At 39.8% G+C, this 23,428-nt stretch overlaps 1 protein-coding gene across 6 annotated transcripts in view; it reads left to right on the forward strand.

Moving 5' to 3' along the window:
• The first annotated feature begins 15,287 nt into the window (after window positions 1-15,287).
• The window catches only part of DYNC1I1 (dynein cytoplasmic 1 intermediate chain 1), a 316,442-nt gene continuing 308,301 nt past the window's right edge, over window positions 15,288-23,428 (forward strand). For 5 of the 6 annotated variants that reach the window (XM_017956939.3, XM_017956940.3, XM_009203370.4 and 2 more), the window contains exon 1: window positions 15,288-15,606. The gene's annotated coding sequence lies outside the window, so the exon portion shown is untranslated. Of the gene's footprint in view, window positions 15,607-19,064; window positions 20,076-23,428 lie in introns of those variants that run through there. The other variant, XM_009203369.4, reaches the window with a different exon arrangement.

Consider the following 23,428-nt stretch of genomic DNA (forward strand, 5'->3'; position numbering starts at 1 on the left):
GAGTTTTAAAAGTACTCTGAACAATCATTTATTCACTGGTATTAAATAGTTTCATGCAAGCTGAAAAAAGAAAAGCAAAAAGTGATTCCAAGGCCAATGACAAATGGAAATACACTAATTTTTAAAGATGTTTATGAATTGTCCTTTATCAACTTCAGACCATTATTCAAAATTCACATACACATTCATATATATTTGCAACAATAAAGGGACCAATCTAAAATATCAATTTGAACATCTTTCCAAATTTGGTAGACACATCCAAGAGGCAAAGAAATGGTTCTTTTCTTAAATGAGACCATTAGGACATTAGAGGCTTCCTTGTGTACAAATTAGTTTTCATGATAAAAACTTACATGAAAAGAGGATCTCTTTCAGTATCCTCTCATAAACTATTTAAACTTATATTTCACATTTAGGCCATATTTTTAAATATCATCTCATCAATAATGTGAATTGTATCATCCTCCACAAAGAATTTCACCTTAATACCTAGTAAAAGTAGAAGAATAAGGATTGGGGGTTGCAAGGGCACCACTGGCGACCTGGTTCTACCCCCTCATCATTAGCATGAAAGCATCTCCTTGGAGGATATACTGGGAGGTTATACTGCCCCAGATGAGTTCCAGAGAAGACTGTAGTATATTATTATAAGATCCCTGGGGAGGGATTTCTTCATGGCTCGTTGCATTTCAGTGGAACCCTATGTGGTCTGTGCTGGATGTAGTGTTCAGAAGGAGAAGAACACAATACATGGTATTTATCCAGAGAAGAAGTGGGCACAATCATCATCATTCATCCTGACTTCATCCTTATCCTTTGTGTGCCTTATAACAAGGAGGTGCAGCCCCTTACCCATCCGAAGCTTATTGTTCCTAATATCCACTATTGTTCCTAATACTACAACCACTGCCAACTGATAAAATTTAGTCTGTATTTAAGGAGTTTTCAAAAGGAAAAAGCTTATAATAGAAACTTCTGTTGTTTTTCAGTGGCTTATTGCTGTCACTGAACTATTCCGGGTATCTGGCAGATGTGTTGGAACACATAACGAATATTCATCATAGGGCCATTAAAAAATAAGGTTACACTCAAAAGAAAAAACGTTATCATGTAATCACTCAAAATAGCCACCATTAATGTTCTGGGGCAATTTTTCAGTCTTTGTTTCTATCCACACCTATATACTAATAACAATATCTAATATTCATTTAGAGTTTACTTGGTGCCAATCACTATACCAAATTCTTTATGAGCATAATTTCATTTAATTCTTATTACAATCTCAACAGATGGGCACTATTATGCAGATTTTACAAATAAAGATATTGAGGCGTAAAGAGTTTAAGCAATTTGCACAGAATCACACAGCTAGTTAATCATAGGAACTAGTTTTAACCCAGGTATGCGTGACTCCAAAGCTTGAGTTCTTAACCTCTACGTAATATCTCTGATTTAGAAATTCTTTTAATGCTAGAAAATGCAGTTTATTATTTTATACAAGCTGTTTTATAATTCTTCTTAAAGTATAACTCTATAATGAAGCAAGTGTAAGAAGGGAGAGAATTAAGTGGAAGCACATAATGTATAAAATATATATTCTAAAACACAGATGTCTGGATTTCACTTATCAAATAGTCAAATGACATTAAAAGCTCACAAGAAATAACAAATAGTGAAGCACCACAGAAAAATCCTCAAACTTCCTGATTAAAGTCACATACATAGTACCAATGTATATAGGTTAAATTATCTGTAAATAAATACAGATGACTTACATGCTTTTCCACTTTTTAAAAAGATGTTTGGAGAACTATGACAGATGGGTGTATCACTCTTCTATTAGGATTAATCTTTCCAAGGAGCAGTTACAAGAACTATAAAGTATGTTTCTAGGCTATAATCTAGAGAAGTAATGTACCAAAATTGTGGTTTATTTTTCGACGAGGTAGGTTTATTTGATTTCTAGAAATATAAATTTGAAATAATAAGTATCAAGGTATAACATAAAGTTATACACACTCATTTCACAGCTCAGAAAAATAAGCATTTATATTTAGACAATGACGAAAAGTGAGTTGAAAACTATGTAAATAATTTATATTTATAATCATTGGATTTTTCCCTTTACATTTAAGTGCTTATATTGATTTTTCAAAGATCTAAAGATTTTTGGTTTTGTTGTACAGGTTATTTTCCTGGTTGTATTTTATTATCAATTGTTAAAAACATGCATTTTGGCTTAGCATTATACTTGAAAGAAAAGCTGCTGGAAGGAAATATAAGGATGAGGGGAAAGAAGAGAAGATGAAGACATATGGAGGCAAAAGTGAAGTGAGTGGAAATGGGATAATTAGAATATGATTATATTACAAAGATAGGTAGTTATAGCATAACTAGAGCTGTATTTGGAAATTATCTAACAAGCATTTAGAAAAATCTAAAACTACATAGATATTTCTTAATTTCCTCTTTTAAAACTGAAGACTCTGTGTGTGTGTGTGTGTGTGTGTGTATGTATGTGTGAAAGCACCACTTAATGGCTAGTAAGTTAGGAATTGGGCCAGCATATTTTGTCATAGCTATTTAACTTCTTCTTTGAGCTTTTCTTTTGCCTTTAAGAGTAATAACTAAAGAGGTAAAATGGGTACATTTGCAATAAGCAGTATTTAATTTGTAAATGGCTCTTAGTACATATTTTATAAAAAAACTTATCAAAGACCTTTTCATTTTAACCTCAGCGTAATTTTTGTATCTGAGGTTGGTTTGAGACTGGGTGATGGTACATAACATTTCAGATTTGATATGTTTTTTATAGGAGTAAAGGGATTGATGCTGGTATTGAGATATGTCAATTTGCATGGGTGAATTCCTTTCTTTCCCATTCTTATGTCCCTTTTCACTGCATCAAAGTATCCATAATTTATGGGAAATAAAGTATTTGAAAATCTAACTTGCAAGTTGGTGGGTAATTATAATACACAAGGATTCATCACAGAATTGTAGCTTATCAGCATTGTACATCAATTTATGTAATGAAAATGTGACTAGATTAAACTTCTCAGGTTGTTAAATAAAGCAATATCCACTTTTTTTTCTTTTTTTGAGACGAACTCTCACTTCCTCGCCCAGGCTAGAGTGCAGTGGTGCGATCTCAGCTCACTGCAAGCTCCGCCTCCCAGGTTCACACCATTCTCCTGCCTCAGGCTCCCAAGTAGCTGGGACTACAGGCGCCCGCCACCATGTCTGGCTAATTTTTTGGGTTTTTAGTAGAGATGGGGTTTCACTGTGTTAGCCAGGATGGTCTCGACCTCCTGACCTCGTGATCCACCCACCTCGGCCTCCCATTGTGCTGGGATTACAGGCGTGAGCCACCGCGCCTGGCCAAGATCCACTATTTTTAATGTACTACTCCCCAACCCAGTGCAAAGTCAACTTTGGGTTTAAGACTAGATGTATGTAGTTGTAAACAACTAACTTGGCCAGCACCACATGATAGTGCTTTTAAAACCTCTCCAATCGAATATCAAATCAAAGGAAAAATATATGCCTCAGATAGTCTTTTCAAGAAATAGCAATGAATTTGAAAAAATCAAAATCTTATTTAACACTTTCTCAGATCACAGTGGAATAAAACTAAAACTTGACTCTAAAAGGAACCTTCAACAATATACAAATATATAGAAATTAAACAACCTGCTCCTGGATGGTTTTTGGGTTAACAATAAAATCAAGATGGAAATTTTAAAATTCTTTGAAATGAATGATAACAGTGGCACAAGCTATCAAAACCTCTGAGATACAGTGAAAGCAGTGCTAAGAGGAAAGGTTATAGCACTAAATTCTTACATCAGAAAGTCTGAAAGATCACCAGTTGACACTCTTAATGTCACACCTCAAGGAACTAGAGAAATAAGAAAAAATCAAACCCAAAGCTAGCAGACAAAAATAAATAACAAAGGTCAAAGAAGAACTAAATGAAATTGAAACCAAAAAAATACAAAAGATCAATGAAACAAAAAGTTCGTTATTGAAAAGATAAAGAAAATAAATAAAACATTAGCTATATCAACCAAGAAAAGAAGAGCAAATATTCAAATACGCTCAATTAGAAATGAAAATGGACACATTACAACTGAAACCACAGAAATATAACAGATTATTAGAGACTATTACGAACACTTAGATGTAGTCAAGCTAGAAAATCTAGAGGAAATGGATAAATGCCTGGAAACATACAACCCTCTCTTGTTGTATCCCTTCCTGCTTGAATCAGGAAGAAAGAGAAATCCTTAACAGAACAATAACAAGAAGTAAGATTGAATCAGTAATGCAAATTGCTAAAAAGGAAAAGCTCAGGACCAGATGGATTCACAACAAAATTCTACCTGGCATTCAAAGAAAAATTGTTACCATTTCTTCTGAAACGATTCCAAAAGATTGGGAAAGAGGAAATCCTGTGTAGTTCATTCTGTGAAGCCAGTACCACCCTGATACTAAAGCCACGAAAGGACATAACAATGAAAACTACGCACCAATATCCCTGATGAAAATAGATGCAAAAATCCTCAACAAAGTACTAGCAAACCAAACCCAACAGCACATCGAAAAGATAATCCACCATCTTCAAGTGGATTTCCTCCCAGGGATGCAGGGATGGTTCAACACACACAAGTCAATAAGTGTGATTCACCTCGTAAACAGAATTGAAAATAAAAATTATATGATCATCTCAGTAGATGCAGAAAATGTATTTATGATAAAAAAAAAAACCTCAACAAATGATAAATAAAAGGAACATACCTCAAAATAATAAAAGCCATATATAGCAAACCCAACATTATAATGAGTGGGGAAAAGTTGAAAGCATTCTCTCTGAAAACTGGAACAAGACAAAGATGCCCACCTTCATCATTTCTACTCAACACAGTACTGGAAATCCTAGCCAGATCAATCAGGCAAGAGAAAGAAATAAAGTCCATCTAAATTGGAAAAGAGGAAGTCAAACTATCTGTTTGCCAACTATATGATCCTATACCTAGAAAACCCTAAACAGCCTTCTAAAAGACTTCTAGAATTGATAAAAGAATTCAGTCAAGTTTCTGGTTACAAAATCAATGTACACAAATCAATAGCACTGCTGTACACCACCAACGACCAGGTTGAGAATCAAATCAAGAACCCAATCCCTTGTATAATAGCTGAAAAAAAAAATCTAGGAATATTCTTAACCAAAGAGTGAAAGCTCTCTATACGACTAACTATAAAACACTGCTGAGGCCAGGCGCAGTGGCTCATGCCTGTAATTCCAGCACTTTGGGAGACAGAGGTGGACGGATCACGAGGTCAGGAGATCGAGACCATCTTGGCTAACACGGCGAAACCCCATCTCTACTGAAAATACAAAAAAATTAGCTGGGCGTGGTGGCGGGCACCTGTAGTCCCAGCTACTCAGGAGGCTGAGGCAGGAGAATGGCGTGAACCCGGGAGGCAGAGCTTGCAGTGAGCCAAGATCATGCCACTGCACTCCAGCCTGGGGAACAGAGTGAGGCTCTGTCTCCAAAAACAAAAAACAGAAAACAAAACAAAAAAAAACACTGCTGAAAGAAATCACAGCTGATACAAATAAGTGGAAAAACATCCCATGCTCATGGGTTGGAAAGATCATTATCTTGAAAAGGACCATACTACACAAGGTAGTCTACAGATTCAATTCAATTCCTATCAAAATACCAACATCATTTTTCACGGAACTAGAAAAAAAATTATAAAACTCATGTTACCAAAAAAAAAAAAAAAAAAAAAAAGGGCCAAAATAGCCAAAGCAATCATAAGAAAAAAGAACAAAGCTGTTCTTTCAGGGGCATCACACTACCTGACTTCAAATTATACTACAAGGCTATAGTAACCAAAACAGCATGGTACTGGTATAAAAGTGATACATAGACCAATGGAACAGAATAGAAAAACCAGAAATAAAGCCAAATACAAACAACTGATCCTTAACAAAGCATAAAGAAACATAAATTGGGGAAAGGACACCTTATTCAATAAATGCTAGGAAAACTGGATAGCCACATGTAGAAGAATTAAACTGGATCCTTATCGGTCACCACATACACAAATCAACTCAAAGTGGTTTAATCTTGACTTAAATCTAAGGCCTGAAACCATAAAATTCTAGAAAAAAGCCAAGAAAAAAACTCTTCTGGATATTGACCTAGGGAAAGAAGTTATGACCAAGCCTCCAAAAGCAAATGCAACAAAACAAAAATAAACAAATGGGAACTAATTAAACTAAAAAGCTTCCACACAGAAAAAAAAAAAAAAAATCAGAGTAAACAGACGACCCACAGAATGAGAGAAAATATTTACAAACTATGCATCTGTCAAAGGACTAATATCTAGAATCAACAAGAAACTCAAATACATCAGCAAGAAAAAAGATGCCATCAAAAGGCAAATGACACAAATAGACACTTCTCAAAAGAAGATATACAAGTGACCAAAAAATACATGAAAAAAATGCTCAACATCACTAATCATCAGGGAAATACAAAATAAAATCACAATGAGATACCGTCTCACCCCAGTCAGAATGGCCATTAATAAAAAATCAAAAAAATGATAGATGTGGGCAAGGATGTGCTGAAAAGAGAATGCTTATATACTGTTAGTGGGAATATAAGTTAGTACAACCTCTAGGGCAAACAGTATGGAGATTTCTCAAAGAACTAAAAGTAGATCTACCATTAGATCCAGCAATCCCACTACTGGGTATTTACCCAAAGCAAAATAAGTCATTATATAAAGACTGTTCCATGTATATGCTTACTGCAGCATAACTCACAATTGCAAAGATGTGGAACCAACCCAAGTGCCCATCAACCAGTGAGTGGGTAAAAAAAATATGGTATATATACAACATAGAACACTGCTCAGCCATTAAAAGGAACAAGATGATATCTTTTGCAGCAACTTGGATGGAGCTAGAGAGGCCACTGTTCTAAGTGAAGTAACTCAAGAATGGAAAATGAAATACCGTATGTTCTCATTTATAAGTGGGAGCTAAACTATGGGTACTCAAAGGCATACAGAGTGGTGTAATGGTCACTGGAGATTCAGAAGTGGAGATGGTGGGAGGGGAAATGAGGGAAGAAAAACACAATATTGGGTACAATGTACACTACTCGGGTGATGGGTGCACTAAAATCTCAGACTTCACCACTATGCATTTCATCCATGTAAACAAAAACCACCTGTACCCTAAAAGCTAGTTAGCTTCAGTGGCTTACTCATAGCTCACTGTAACCTCCAACTCCTGGGCGCAAGTAATTCTCCTGCCTCAGCCTCCTGAGTAGCTAGGACTATCATAGCACTCCACTCTGTCCAGCTAATTTTTAAATGTTTTTTGTAGAGAGGAGGTCTTGCTGTGTTGCCCAAGCTGATCTCAAACTCCTGGCTTCCAGCAATCCTCCCGCCTTGGCTTTTCATAGCATTGGAAATACAGATGTGAGCCACCACACCTGGCCTGTTTACAGGATCATAACCTAGGAGCAATAGGCTATACCATCTAATCTAGGTATGTAGTAGGTTATACTACCTAGGTTTGTGGAACTACACTCTGATATTCACATAGTGATGAAGTTGCACAAATATACACTTCTCAGGATGTATCCCTGTGATTATTATACTTTAAATCATCTCTAAATTACTTACCTAATACATTGCAAATACTATGTAAACAGTTGTTATACTGTGGCTTTTTTGTATTTTTTAAATTGCTATATTGTTATTTTTTTCCAAATATTTTCTATAAGCAGTTGGTTGAATTTGAGGATGTATAACTTGTGGATACACAAGACCAACTATGCTGTATGCAATTTGATTCCAACCATATAACATTCTGGAAAAGGCAAACCTGCAGAGATAGTATAAAAGTCAGTAGATTCCAGAAGTTCGGAAGGAGAAAGAGAGGGACAAATGGGTAGAGCACAGAGGATTTCTAGGGTAGTGAAACTGTTGTATGTGTTATTGTAATGATGGATACATGATATTACGTGTTTGTCAAAAACTCATATAACTGTACAACACAAATTGTGAACCTTAATGTAAACCATGGACCTTAGTTAATAATAATGTGTCAATAATGGCTCATAAATTATAACAAATATACCATAGTAATACAAGATGTTAATAATACCGGAAACTAAGAAGGAGGAGGGCTAGAGAGAAGTTAGTGTATGGGAACTCTCTGTATTTTGTGTAAACCTAGAACTGCTCTAAAAACTAAGGTCTATCGAGAGAGAGAGAGAGAGAGAGAGAGAGAAAGATATGCCTGGTTTTCTGCTTGATCTCTAACCCCGTTCTCAAATACCATCATCATTTGTTGAAACATGTCTAACTACACACACACCCTCAGAACCTCTTCAACAAGGCCTTCCATTCCAGACTGAAAACTGAAAGCTTTTTTTTTTTTTTTTTTTTTTTTGAGATGGAGTCTCACTCTGTTGCCCAGGCTGGAATGCAGTGGTGCGATCTTGACTCACTGCAAGTTCCGCTTCCCAGGTTCAAGCGATTCTCCTGCCGCAGTCTCCTGAGTAGCTGGGATTACAGGTACCCATCACCATGCCTGGTTAATTTCTGTATTTTTAGTAAAGACGGGGTTTCACCATGTTGGTCAAGATGGTCTCAAACTCCTGACCTCATGATCTGTCCGCCCTGGCCTCACAAAATGTTGGGATTACAGGTATGAGCCACTGCACCCAGCCTGAAAGCATTCTTAATTGGAATTTACTTTTCCTTTTTCAATCTTTCATGGCAAATGTCTTCCATTATTGTACCTTTGTTAGTCTGCTTGGTATTAAAAGGCAGTTGTATGTTTTCATTAGATTTTGAGTCTCTTGGAGATAGAGAACATTCATTTCTTATTCATTTCCAGGCCCGTAGCCAATATTTGTACCATTCCTGTGTACACAAAAATTAAAATAATTTAAAACTTATTTATTGTCATAAAAACTTAACACTAAGTTTACCAACTTAATCATTTTAAAGTGTATGGTGCAGTAACTTTAAGTACATTCACATTGTTGTGCAACAAACCTCTAGAATTTTTTCATCTTGCAAAACTGAAATTCTTCACTCATTAATCACTAATTCCTCCATCCCTGTACCCCCAGTCCTTGGAAATTATCTTTATACAGGCATACTTCATTTTATTGTCCTTACCAGATACTGGCTTTTTTGCCCTATAAATTGAAGGTTAGTGGCAACCCTGCATTGAGGGAGTTTATTGGTGCCATTTTTCTTAAAACACATGCTTTCTTTGTGTCTTTGTGTCACATTTTAGTAATTTTCACAATTTTTCAAAATTTTTCACCATTATTTTATGTTATATTGATATATTATCAGTGATCTTTGCTGTTACAATTCTTTTGGGGTGCCATGAACCATGCCATTAAGAGGGCGAACTTAATCGATAAATATTGTATGCGTTCTGACTGTTCCACTGACCAGTCATTCTACTATGTTTTTCCCTCTCCTTGGGCCTTTGTATTTCCTGAGACACAACAATATTGAAATTAGGTGAACTAATAACCCTACAGTGGCCTCTAAGTGTTCAAGTGAAAGGAAGAGTCACGTATCTCCCTTTAAATCAAAAGCTAGAAATGATTAACTTCTGTGAGGAAGCCATGTTGAAAGCTAAGACAAACTGAAAGCTAGGCCACTTTACACCAAATAGGCAAGTTGTGAATGCAAAGGAAAAGTTCTTAAAGGAAATTAATAGTGCTATGCCAATAAATACAAGAATGATAAGGAAGTGAAATAACCTTACTGGTGATATGGAGAAAGGTTTAGTGGTCTGGATAGAAAATCAGACCAGCCACAACATTCCCTTTATCTCAATCCACATCAAGGCCCTACGAAGGCTGAGAGAGGTGAGGAAGCTGCAGAGGAAAAGTTGGAAACTAGCAGAGGTTGTTTCGGGAGGTTTAAGGAAAGAAACCGTCTCCATCACATAAAAGTGCAAGGTGAAGCAGCAAGTGCTAAAGTAGAAGTTGCAGTAAGTTATTCACAAGATATAAAGATAAATGATAAGGTGGCTATATAAACTACAGATTTTTAATGCAGACAAACAGCGTTGTATTGGAAGAAGATGCAATCTAGAACTTTTGTAGCTAGAGAGAAGTCAATGTCTGGCTTTAAAGCTTCTAAGGATAGGATGACTCTCTTGTTACAGGTTAATGCAACTGGTGACTTTAAATGGAAGCCAATGCTCATTTACCATTTGAAAATACTAAGGTCCCTAGAGTTATGCTAAATTCACTCTGCCTGTGCTGCATAAATGGAATAACTAAGCCTAGATGACGGTACATGGTTCAATGGTTCACTGAACATTTTGATCCCACTATTGAGACCTACTGCTCAGAAAAAATGATTCTTTTCAAAATATTACTGCTTATTGACAATGCACCTAGTCACCCAAGAGCTCCAATGAGATGTATGAGGAGATTAATATTGTTTTTATGCCTGCTAACACTATATTTGTTCTGCAGCCCATGCATCAAGGAGTCATTCTGACTTTGAAGTTACATTATATAAGAAATATATTTTGTAAGGCTACAGCTGCCATAGACAGGAATTCTTCTGATGTATCTGGCAAAGTAAGATGAAAACTTTCTGGAAAGGATTCACCATTCTAGATGCCATTAAGAACATCCGTGACTCATGGAAGGATGTGAAAATATCAACATTAACAGAAGTTTGGAAGAAGTTAATTCCAACCCTGTTATGTTTTGTTTATTTGTCCCCTCTAAATCTCATGTTAAATTGTAATCTGCAATGTTGGCGGTAGGGCCTGGTGGGAGGTGTTTGGCTCATGAGGGCAGATCTTTTATGAATGGCTTAGTGACCTCCTCATGGTAATGGTGAGTTCTCACTCTGAATTCATGGAAGATCTGGTTGTTTAAAAGAGTGTGGCACTTTTCTTCTCTCTCTTGCTCCCATTCTATTCATGTGATTAAGGGGAACATTGGCTCCCCCTTTGCTTTCTGCCAGAGCTGTAAGGTTGCTGAGGTCCTCACCAGAAGTAAATGCCAGTACTATGCTTCTTGTACAGCCTGCAGAACCATGAGCCACAATAAACTTCTTTTCTTTATAAATTATCCAACCTCCGGGGTTCCTTTATATCAATGCAAATGGACCAATACAAACCCTCATGGATGACTTTGAGGGGCTCAAAATTTACATGAAGGAAATCACTGAAGATGTAATAAAAATAGTGAGAGAACTAGAATTAGAAGTAGAGTCTGAAGATGTGACTGAATTGTTGCAATCTCATAATAAAGCTTCAATGAATGAGGAGTTGCTTCTTATGGAAGGGCAAAGAAAGTGATATATTGAGATGGGACCTACTGCTAGTGAAAATGCTATGAACATTGTTGAAATGATGACAGAGGATTTGGAATATTACATAAACTTAGTTGATAAAGTAGTGGCAGGGTTTGACATAGTTCACTTCAGTTTTGCAGATTCTGTGGATAAAGGCTACCAAACACACACTGCATGCCTGTATCAAAATGTCTCCTGTACCTCATAAATACTAAATACCTACTATGTGCCCATAAATTTGTTTAAATGCTATCAAAGAGCATGACATGCTACAGAGAAATCTTTCATGAAAAGAAGAGTCAATGGATGAGGCAAATATCATTGTTGTCTTATTTTGAGACATTACCAGAGCTACCCCACCTTCAGCAACAACCACCCTGATCAGTCAACAGCTATCAACATCGAGGCAAGACCCTTCACCAGCAAAAAGATTACAACTCACTGAAGCTCAAATGATTATTAGCATTTGTTAGCAATAAAGTATTTTTAAATTAAGACATGTACATGTTTTAGACATAATGCTATTGCACACTTAATAGGTCACAGTATAGTGTAAACATAACTATTATATGCACTAGGAACCAAAAAAGATTTGTATGACTCATTTTATTGTGATATTTGGTGGTGTGAAACTGAGCTCGCAATATCTCCGTAGTATGCCTGAGCTTTCTTTTTCTACGATTTTGACTACTTTAGATACTTCATTTGAGTGGAATCATACACTATTTTACTTTTTGTGACTGACTTATTTCACTTACCATAGTGTCCTTCAAGTTCATCCACATTGTAGCATGTAACAGGATTTTCTTCCTTTTTAAATATAAACTGTTACTGTATGCATATATATATTCCAAATTTTCTTTACTTATTCACCTATTCATGAACATTTGAGTTGCTTCCATCTCTTGGCTATTGTGAATAATGTTGCATTGAACGTGAATGTGCAAATATCTCTTTGAAATCCTACTTTGAATTATTTTGGTTAAATACTGAGAAGTGATAATATTATAACTAACTTTGAAATTGAGGGCTTAATTTGCTCTGGGCATATATTACAGACTATTTGTGATGAATACAACTTGGCAAACTCAGGCCTTTTAAATCCTGACCTGGATTCTTTGAATGAACTTTAAACTTGTCTCTTAAGCCTTTCCTTGTTCCAATCCTCTACCCAAAGATAGCCCCAGATGACTCTTCCCAAGTGTCATTCTCTACTCAAAGGCCTTTAATGATTCTCCATTATCTGCTCTACAGCCTTTCTCAGGGCCCCAGTTGGCTCTCCCATGAGTCTGTCATGCTCCAAAAAGCTGGCCCACTCACTATTTGCTGAGTACACTTTGTTCTTTCTCTTCTTTGGAGCTTTGTTTATGCCCTAAAATCTTCTCTGCTCTTCATTTCTACCCTAAAACCCTACCTATTTCAATATTATCTATTGTCATAATTCTAATTTCCTCCTTCCATCTCATCCACCCAAACCATTGTACTGCTTTGGCTATTTCCTTATTGTTTGTCTTTAATTAGATTGCCTTTACCTATCCTTGCACCTCCAACTGGATTTTAACGCCTTCAAGAAGAGGGATTATATTCTTCTCTTTTTTAAATCATGTGAAGCTCCAAGCACAATGCTTTGCAGGTTGTGTGACGCAGTGCAGGTGAGCCCCCAAATTGGAGCTTAGCCCACAAGGGTTCTTGGCTTTGCCCAGGAAAGAATTCAAGAGTGAGCCAGTGGTAGGGTTGAAAAATACAGCTTTATTGAAGTGGCAGTGTTACAGCTCTGGCGGTGTTACAGCTCTGTGACTGCTCCTGCAGAGCAAGGCTACCCCATAGGCAGAGAGTAACAGCTCAGGGCAGTTTTGCAGTCATATTTATACCTACTTTAATTACTTGTAGATCAAGGTTTATGCAGAATTTTTAGGGAAAGGGTAGTAACTTCTGGGTCATGGGGTCATTGCTATGGAAGGGAGTGGTAACTCCTGGGTGTTGCCATGGCAATGGTAAATTGACATGGCACACTGGTGAGCATCTCTTGCAGAAAGCTGCCTCCGCCCCATCTCTGTTTTAGCTAGTCCTCAATTTGGTCCAGTGTCTAAGTCCCACCTCCTACTTCACGGGCACTCAACAATGCCATGTTGAGGCCAGGCATGGTGCTCTGCCACCCCAGGTCCCAACACTTTGGGAGGCTGAGGCAGGCAGATCACTTGAGGTCAGGAGTTCCAGACCAGTCTGGCCAACATGGAGAAATGCCATCTCTACTAAAAATACAAAAATTAGCTGGGCTAAGTGGTGCACACCTGTAATCTTAGCTACTCAGGAGACTGAGGAAGGAGAATCGCTTGAACCCAGGAGGTGAAGGTTGCACTGAGCTGAGATTGTGCCACTGCACTCCAGCCTGGGCAACAGAGGGAGACTCTGTCTCAAAAAAAAAAAAAAAAAAGAAAAAGAAAAGAAAAGAAAAGAAAAAACAATAAAACACAAACAAAACAACAACAAAAACAATGCCATGTTGGAAAGACCAGAATACAAAGTAGTTAAAGTACAAGCTGCAGATGAATGGGAATTCAAATCTCAGCTAGATCACTCAGTGGCTATGGAACTTGGGCAAAGGAGTTAACTTCTTTGACTCAAATTCCTTTTCTGGGGGCATGGCATTCATTTTATGTACTATACAATGTTATAGAAAAGTTAAAGGAAAATGTATGTAGAATTAACATGTATTAAATATTCAGTCATGATAGTGGCAAGTATTTATTTCATAGAATTTTCCTCTGGAATACCTTGAATACCCTCTACCTAGACATTTCACCTCTTTCTTTTCTAGCCATAGTGATGATCACAGTAGATTAGCCAGGAAGGCCAAAGTAAAATAAGGATGGCCATTTACAGATGAGTATGTATTCATACTAGAATCTGTATTTATTTTGAAATTACTGTAGTACTTGTGAATTAATAAGTTCATAAATATTTACTGAATACCCATTATATAGTGAATGCTGTTCTAGATACTGAGAATACAGCGGTGAACAAGATAAAGTCCTTGCCCTCCACTAATTTACATTCTAACGTGTACAAATACTCCACAGATGTGCAAGAAATATGATGAAAAGCTTATCTATAAAATGGTGCCAAACCCCCTAACATCCCAAACTCAATTTTTTGGCCTTATGACTTAGCTGTTGTGGCAAGCTTGTTTTTTGCAGAGTTCAATAATAGTTGCCCAGATTTTTTTTTTTTTTTTCCTGAGACGGAGTTTTGCTCTTGTTGCCCAGGCTTGAGTGCAGTGGTGGGATCTCGGCTCACCGCAACCTCTGACCCCCGGGTTCAAACCATTCTCCTGTCTCAGGCTCCCGAGTAGCTGGGATTACAGGCATAAGCCACCACGCCCGGCTAATTTTGTATTTTTAGTAGAGACAGGGTTTTTTCATGTTGGTCAGGCTGGTCTCCAACTCCCGACCTCAGGTGATTCGCCCGCCTAGGCCTCCCAAAGTGCTTGGATTACAAGTGTGAGCCACCGCGTCTGGTTAGTTACCGAGATTTTTAAAAACTGGGACTTTAAGAAGCAATGTGAAGGCAAGCTACACACACACACACACACACAACACACACACACACTTAATTCTTTTTTATTCTAGGAAAATTGGGATCAATCAGACCTATAAATCATTGTGTACAACAGGTAGATCTGAGCTTTCTTTATTTCTATTTAAATGACCTTTAGAAGTGTAGTTGCCTGGGAGTGAAAGTTGTTCAATGGTGGCATTTCAGCAGGAGCTCCCAGAATATTGAAGCTCTCCTCTTTGCAGCAACTTAGGTCTAAGTCCTGCCGACGGCAGAGGGATAGACGAATTGACCTTTCCAGGTCCCCTGCTCGCCACCAGCCTCCGGACCGGCGCCACCCGCTCCTGGCGAGACCGGGCGCGGTAGACGCGGAGCGGAGGCCCTCCCGCAGGAGGGGCGCGGGCGTGGAGGGCGTGGGCAGGGGGCGGGGCGAGCCCCGCAGACTGGGTGCTCCGGGGAGCTGTCAGTGTCAGGCTCTGGGAGAGAGGAAGTGATAGCTCCCAGAGGAGCGCGAGCGGAGCGGCCGGCGCAGCGTGAGACAGCACATCCTGCCCGCGCCGGCCCCGCCACCTTCGGGAGTCGCCTGCGCCAACGCTGCCGCCGCCCAGGAGCCGCCGCCGGCTCGGGGAGCCCAGTTCCGCCGCTGCCGAGCGCGTCCAGGTAAACTGGAGCGGGATGTCGCCGTTCCCCGGACCGCCGCCTCCGCACCTCTCCCCAGCCCTCCCCAACCCTCCCCACCCCGGTGTCGTCTGCGCTGGGAACCAGGCTGGAGCCGAGGCCCCTGCAGCCGCAGCCGGACCCTTGCCCTTGCTCCCTGCCCAGGCTCCTGCGTGCTCCGCTGAGCCCGAAGGCGGCCAAAGCCCCCCAGTGGCACCCCGCTCTCGGCAGAGCCGGGAGACTAGGGCAGAGAAGGAAGGGTCGTGGTGTCACCACCTGGTCGCCCACCTTGTGGGCTGGGAGGGGCGTCCCAGTGCGCGCCGCCTCAGTCTTCCCGGGGGATCAGAGGGCGAGCTGCGTTGAAATCTGCACCTCTCTGGGCCACCGGCTGACTGCCCCTGGAGGAGGGGGGAAGCTGCAGAGGGAGGGGAAAGGATGCTGTTTGATTACATTTGGAGCTGTCTGCAAAGCTCTTAGATGCTGTCACTACCCTCCAAGTCGGAGGGAGCGAATTCACTTCCAGCAGGGCATTGATTAAACACTTCAAAGCGAGAAGACGCTAGTTTCTCTCTGCTGCGGAAAAAGTGTGGGGAGGGATGTTGTTTTGGTAAACACCTTCCCGGCCGCCTGGCTCTCCTTCCCCTGCTCCCACTCGGAATCGCTCTGGCCTTATAAATCCGTGCGTCGTCATCATAAGGGCAGTGATCCTGGCAGCGCTGATGGGAACTGAGTGTGCGGGAGTCTCATGACTTGTACCTTGGCTAATAAGATTAAACAGAAGCCCAGGATCAGGACAGGAAATTACATAGGAGATCAGAGACTCAACAACATGCAGAAGATGGAATATATTCGCTATTCTGGCCTCTACTAATCCTAGGTAAGGGGCAGGAACAAGTAGCCAGCCATTTTCTTGCTTGGAATGCCTTTCAAATGGGCATTGTAGACTTACTGTAGTTCAGAGTCGTGAAAAATTGCTTCCAAACATTCCAGATTAGCAAAAAGAACAGCTAACAGTAAGGCATAGGCAACTGCAGGTGACAACCCAATGCCTGATATTAACACAGATACGAGTAACAGTGTATGTACATACTTTAATTGTGGAAATTAGAGAGATATACATTGATCAGTGTTAGTAAATTTGAAAAGGGCATATTCAGTGCAATTTGCAAGCTGAGGGTACTGGTGAGAATGTAATACTGCCTCTAATTATTTACAATGCCAAGTTTGTTCAAAAAGGTTTGGTGTGGAAAAAGGGGTCCAAACTCAGCTCTTTTGATCATATTTCTCAATAAAATAAAATCTGAGGCACCTGCCACTGAGTCACCAGATGTTCTCTTCATAGGAACCAACTCTTGAATATTTGTTTAGGTCTGAGGATCCAGTGCTCCAAGACCCATTCCTCTTAAAACTTCTAGCACTGTCCTTGGGAAGTTTTTAGAATACAGTTGGGGGTCGAATGCAGGATTTTCCAGCCTGTCAAGCTCTTAGCCCTGTTTCTGGCCCACAGCATCTCAGCATTTTACTTTTTCTTCCTTGTCTCAGGCCTCAGATACAAATGCACTTGCTTCCTCCCTCTTTGGACCTCTGAGATGCTGCAGACCTCTGAGATGCTGTGCACAATCCCCTGGAGGAGGAGGGAGTGTCTTGCAGCCATTCCCCACCCCCCAAGCCTTTCCTCCCTCTTTGCTACTGAAAACATGCATGGTTGTTTTACTGGTAAAGCTTTAGATAAAATCACCAGTAGGGATATGGGCAGAGAAAATAAACTCGACCCGCAGAAGGGGATCCATGGTCTTCAGTTTCTTACTAACTTCAAAGAGAGTAAGAGGAAGTCACTTGGCATTTCAGTAACCATGTTTTATATCTCAGAGAAGGCTCTAGGATCTTTCTTCCCAATCCCTCTGCTTCCAAAAACACTCCTTCCCGAGTCTACATTTAATAAATGAGCCTTGCCTTTGATGACAGTGCTGAGTCAAGGATCCAGCCTGGGTGCTGCTCTGTCCATACTCAAAACAGCGATGTAGACCAGTCTTGTAAAATGCATGCCAAATCTGAAATCTAGGTACCCCTCTTAGTACGACAGTGTGCACAGGCTTCACCCTGTTACCATTTTCTCCAGTTTCTTTGTTGTTTAATGTAGCATCAAATATAAAGGTCACATGCATCTGTTTCAAAATCTGTTTCAAACAAATATATTCCTCATTACTTTATTCTCCCTGCACTTTGTTCCACCAAATGAAACAAAGATTGATAACAATAGCTAAAATATATTGAGCATTTTACCAGGCATTGAATTTTAAAATACTTTCACAGGGGTTAACTTATTTAAACATCGCAAAAATCTTATGAGGCAGATATTGTTTGTAATCCTGTTTTACAGATGAGGAAACTAAGACACAGCTGTAAGCTGTCAAGTAACTTATGCTCGACTACTAAGTTGAGCAAGGCAGCATTTGAATCAAGGCCTGACTCCAGGCCAGGAGTTTTAACCTCTCTCTTCCGTACTATAAAACAATTACAGTGGTTAAGTTTCATATATTGAATACCAAGCTCTTCTCTTATGTTATCTCATTTTAATTCTTATATTAATCCTATGAAGTAGACATTATTATCCATACTTTACAAATAATTAAATGAGTTAAATGGCATACTCAATGTCATTTAATAAATGGCAGAGGTAGGATTCAAATAAGGTCTCTCCAAAGACTCTAAAAATAGGACCCATCCATTTTGGCTATTGTGCTGTGTGAGAGGCAAAAAAGACAGTGTATATCTGTTTCTTTCAGGTTTGCTGTCCAATTTCAGGGTGATCCATCGTTATTTTCTTAAAGCCACAAGTATAGCCACACTTTTTGCCAGTTGATTGGTAACTGTGAATAATATATGCATACTCAAAGTAGACCCATGGCCCCTTAAAATAATATATGGCATTGTTTTTGTCTCCTTAATGAAAGTAGCTATTAAACTTTGTGGATCTCAAATGCTGTGTAAATAGTTGCTACCTTAATCAGGGATCTCTTTTACTAGAAACCTTTGTGGCTTCTACATTCCCTAGAGCATGTGAGAACATATATTCTCTTGGGAACTTTGCTGGGACTAGGAGCTTCTAGAGTTGACTTTTTTTGAGAATTAACTCAAGTTAATTCAACTCTCGTTTTTCTTCTTTGCAATGTATAAATCCTTGACCAGGTCCATGTAAAAGTTATTCCTCTTGGCTGGGCACAGTGGCTCACACCTGTAATCTCAGCACTTTGGGAAGCCGAGGCAGGCCAATCACTTGAGGTCAGGAGTTAGAGACCAGGCTGGAGTCTCATGCCTGTAATCCCAGCTACTTGGGAGGCTGAGGCAGGACAATCACTTGAACCCAGGAGGTGGAGGTTGCAGTGAGACAAGAGTGCACCACTGCACTCCAGCCTGGGTGACAGAGCAAGACCCTGCCTTTAAAAAAAAAAAAAATTATTCCTCTTGACAGACACTTTTCATCAATATCCTGGACTTGTGTTCCTTGATTCCTCTCTGCGTGAGGCCTGGCCCCAGAATCTCAGAGTGAAGTTTCCATTGTAACATAGATACCACTGCCTAGGTGCTAATCCTCATGAGCTCACATATTCATAAAACATCCTTGATTCTTTGTTGGCAGAAACTTCTTAAACAAAAACCCATAGATACTGTAAAAGGGAGGCATATGAATGGTTTTCAGATGGTCATTGAACCCACTAAAATTGATGCAAATTTTCATGCATTTATGCATAAATGTAGTTTTCTAGGGAAAAAATGGGGATATTGCTAACTAAAAATACATGAAGAATCACTGGTTTACATATGCTGTTTAAAAAAGGGGAGAGGAGCAGAGGTCACTCTGCTGAAATGTATTGAAGACAAAGCCAAACTATCCTACCAGTGGCAGCCACAAAATAAAATGTTCTTGGCTATCAGGACATTTTTTGGCGTTTCACCAGGAGTCCAGGTGGCAGGTACAGCAAACATCAACTGACAGTGAGTCAGGCCTACAACTGAGTCAGGCCTTCAGGCGTGGCAGGCAGTCCTAGCTCAGCTTGTCATTCATTGAGCACCTGCCCTATGCACAGTCAGTGCTTTACAGATGTGTTAGTTCATTGAATCATCCCAGCATCCCTCTAAGGTGGACATTTTTCTCTTTCTTTGACAAACAAGGAGACAGTTGGAGGGATTAAGTCTCTTGGTCAAGGCCCCATGGAGCCAGATAGTGGAAGGGCTGGATTTGAAATGCAGGTCAGCCTGATTCCAAAGTCTGCTTCTTCTCTTCCTACCATAGCTCATTGTTTGTCTGCCTGTGTGGGATACCAAAAAAAGTATTGTCGCAGGACTAAGAGTCCCTCAAGAAATATGTTCACACACTGATAGGAAAAGCTTAAAAGTGTTATCAAAGGAACAACAACAAGTAATATGTCTCCCAATGTGGCAGAAGAAAAGCAAGCCCTGCTTTACTTAAGGTGAGTTGAAGCTCCACGTTTGCTTCCCCTGTCGCCAGGTGTCTTGCCGAGTACCAAATGCACAGCAGCCCCCACCTGGAAACTATCTTGCAGGGGTAAGTGCAAATCAAAACTTTAATCATTGCAAAGATGAATTTTCTTTAAGGCTGTTCTGTCCTCTCGGGCTTCCGTGATATAGCAGCTGTGTCATGATCCGGAACACTGACTCGCTCCTAAATCCTGGGAGGGCCGCTGCTTGCCAGATGACTTACGTGCTCTTCAGTTTTCAGTTCATATCAGTCTTGAAATCCTCTTAAGCAGCTGTTCTTGCTTCCAAATTATTACTTACGCCCTAACAGTTTTCCAGTTACCTATATTCTTGCTATGATCGAGAACAACCCACTGTTTCATTTTGGGGTACAGAACAGCTGATGCCATCAATGTGGCAAACACACAAAGCAGAAATTTCAGTCAGAGTTGAGGGCATTCATAATAAAAATAATGAATCTCAAGCACTATAGAGGATGATTGTACTTGATCAACAGACCTGCCTGGTAACAGTTCCAGTGTGCTTCATTATGCTTTAACTCAGTGCTCTTCCAACATTTTTTTTTCTCTTTTATAATCCCTCAAGAATTTAAAAAAATTCTGCAGCTCCGTCATCCCCACACATTTTAGGTTACATCTAATGCTTTTCATCATAAATTTATAGAATCACAATTAATGTGATTTTCAGAATGTTGTAAACTTTGACAGTTAAAAATAAAACCGTGACATCGTTCTTTGAATCCAATTAAAATCTAAATACCAACTTCAATTTAAAATGTATGGGAAGAAGCTCTTTTCACAAAGGGATGTTTTTATATCTTGCAGTTAAGCACCACAGTAAGATTTGGGATTTCCTGGAGTTTTGTTTGTTTAGTTTATATTTGTCTTTAACGTTAATATGGCAGAAGGCATTTTGTGAAAATGGAGATGGGAAAAGAGGCCCCGAATAATTCTACAACCATGGGCACATTCTCTGGTAGACAGTTTTAGGAAAGCATACAGGCACAAGCTGCGGATCTGGAAATTAATGTCATTAACTTTTCCCTTGCCTGCAGGCTCTTTAGAAAGCCTCTGTGGAGGCCAGGGGTATGCAGATGCCAGTTTGAAGATTGAACGTTTATCTAGCACAGGTGCTGTGTGTTATGGGTCAGTGTGGCACAGCTACTGGTAGTCAGGCCCATTGCCTTCTCTGTATGGGACTCAAATTAGAGGTGAGTAGGGCCAGAAGGAGCTGCACAGAGGCTGGTCCCATTTCCTGCTCTCAAGTAGAGGTGACGGGATAGCTGTCTTTCGTCTTCTATTTAATGATTTTCAGTACAAGATGGGCTCATTCCAGTGCTTTCTTTTCTTTTTAGTTTTATTTATTTATTTACAAACAGGGTCTTACTCTGTTGCTTAGGCTGGAGTGCAGTGGCATGATCATAACTCACTGCAACTCCAACTCCTGGGCTCAAGCGATTCTCCCAACTCATCCTTCCAAGTAACTGGGACTACAGGCATGTCCCACCACACCAGCTAGTTAATTTTTTTTTTTTAAGTAGGGATGGAGTCTTGCTGTGTTGCCCAGGCTGGTCTTGAACTTGTGGCTTCCAGCAGTCCTCCTCCCTCGGCCTTCCAAGTGTTGGGATTACAGGCATGAGCCACTACACCTGGCCCCAGTAAATTTTTAGATCAGTGGTTCTTAGCCAGGAGCAATTGTCTTCTCCAGGGGCTATTTGGCAATGTCTGGAGACTTTTTTTATTATCTCAACTGGGGAGAAGGGCTGGCATCTAGTGGGTAGAGGTTGGGACGGCTGCTGAACATGCCACAAAGCACAAGACAGCCTCCACAACAAAGAATTATCTGACCCAAAATGTCAATGATGCCGAGGTTATGAAACTCTGCTTTAGAAGTTCTAGTTTTCTCATCGAAATCTTCCCTGTTTAATAATTTAAGTCAATTTTTTTGGTCTTTACAAGATAGTAAAAAGCGCAACGTCTAAGAGCATGTAAGAGGCAGCATAAAGTAATGAGAAGAAGAGGTCAGATATCGCACTTACTGCCTGTGTGAGCCTCAGTTTCTTCATCTGTAAAATGGGGACAATGATGCCTGGCTTGCAAAGTTATTGTGAGGATCGCAGACAATGAGTGTACAGGTCCTAGCACATGGTACATGCTAAATACATGGATGATTCTTTTTATTATCAAACAACAATTATGTCACTCTCTAGTTTATCTGGGATGTGTGTGATCTTGCCTTCCTTTGAACCAAGGGTATGCTTTATTTTTTTAAAACAAAAAAATTGTCTTGATTTAAATTTACTCATTGACATACGTCTTTCTCCTAGACTTTAGGCTCCTTCAGACATCATTGTGTCTTCCAGCAGAGAACCTTACACATGGTGAATACTCAACAAGCTTTTGTTGACCTGAAATATTAGCCAGAATAAATCCTACTTAATATTCCTTTTCTTTTAAGACTGAGTTCTTTTTCCCCTTGGAGCATTTTAATGTGTTTAGTAAAAACATTCACTTCCCGAAATGTAGCACCCATTGTGTGTCTGTGCCCAAGATGAATGTGTGTTTGGTAATGCTTAGAATCCTGGAAGCCTTGCCTTCCTGAATCGGGATCATGCAGAGCATTTCTGCTGGGGGAAGGGGAGTCTTAAGGAGGACAATATTTCATTGAAGAAATGACAGGCAGCATGGTTTGAATCTGGTGTTTTCCTTTTTGAACCCCTTAGGCTAATCCTTTTGGTCTGGCTTTGGTCTGACACTGTCCAATGAGCAGTCCAGTACATTGGCTTCTTTCTGGTAGAAGGGACATTTTGATTCCTTACCAGGTTTATATTTTATTCTAATGTCCAGAGTGAAGCCAAGTAATGAGTATATTTTCATTGAATAAATGAAATATTCATTCACTCGGATGAATAAATGATGACACAACATTATACATCCTTTGCCTACAATCACTTTCCCTTTTTTTTTTTGGAGACAGAGTCTCGCTCTGTCACCCAGGCTGGAGTGCAGTGGTGTGATCTCGGCTCACTGTAAGCTCTGCCTCCTGGGTTCATGCCATTCTCCTGCCTCACCCTCCTGAGTAGCTGGGACTACAGGTGCCTGCCACCACACCCAGCTAATTTTTTGTATTTTTAGTAGAGACAGGGTTTCACCATGTTAGCCAGGTTGGTCTTGATCTCCTAACCTCGTGATCGGCCCACTTCGGTCTCCCAAAGTGCTGGGATTACAGGTGTAAGCCACCATGCCTGGCCTCACTTTCCCGTTTAGAATACATGCTAGATTGTCTACTCTGACCTGAAATAGTACACATTTCTTTGTCAAGATGA

This window comes from Papio anubis, chromosome 4 (assembly GCF_008728515.1).
Source record: "Papio anubis isolate 15944 chromosome 4, Panubis1.0, whole genome shotgun sequence".
Lineage (NCBI taxonomy): Eukaryota > Metazoa > Chordata > Mammalia > Primates > Cercopithecidae > Papio > Papio anubis.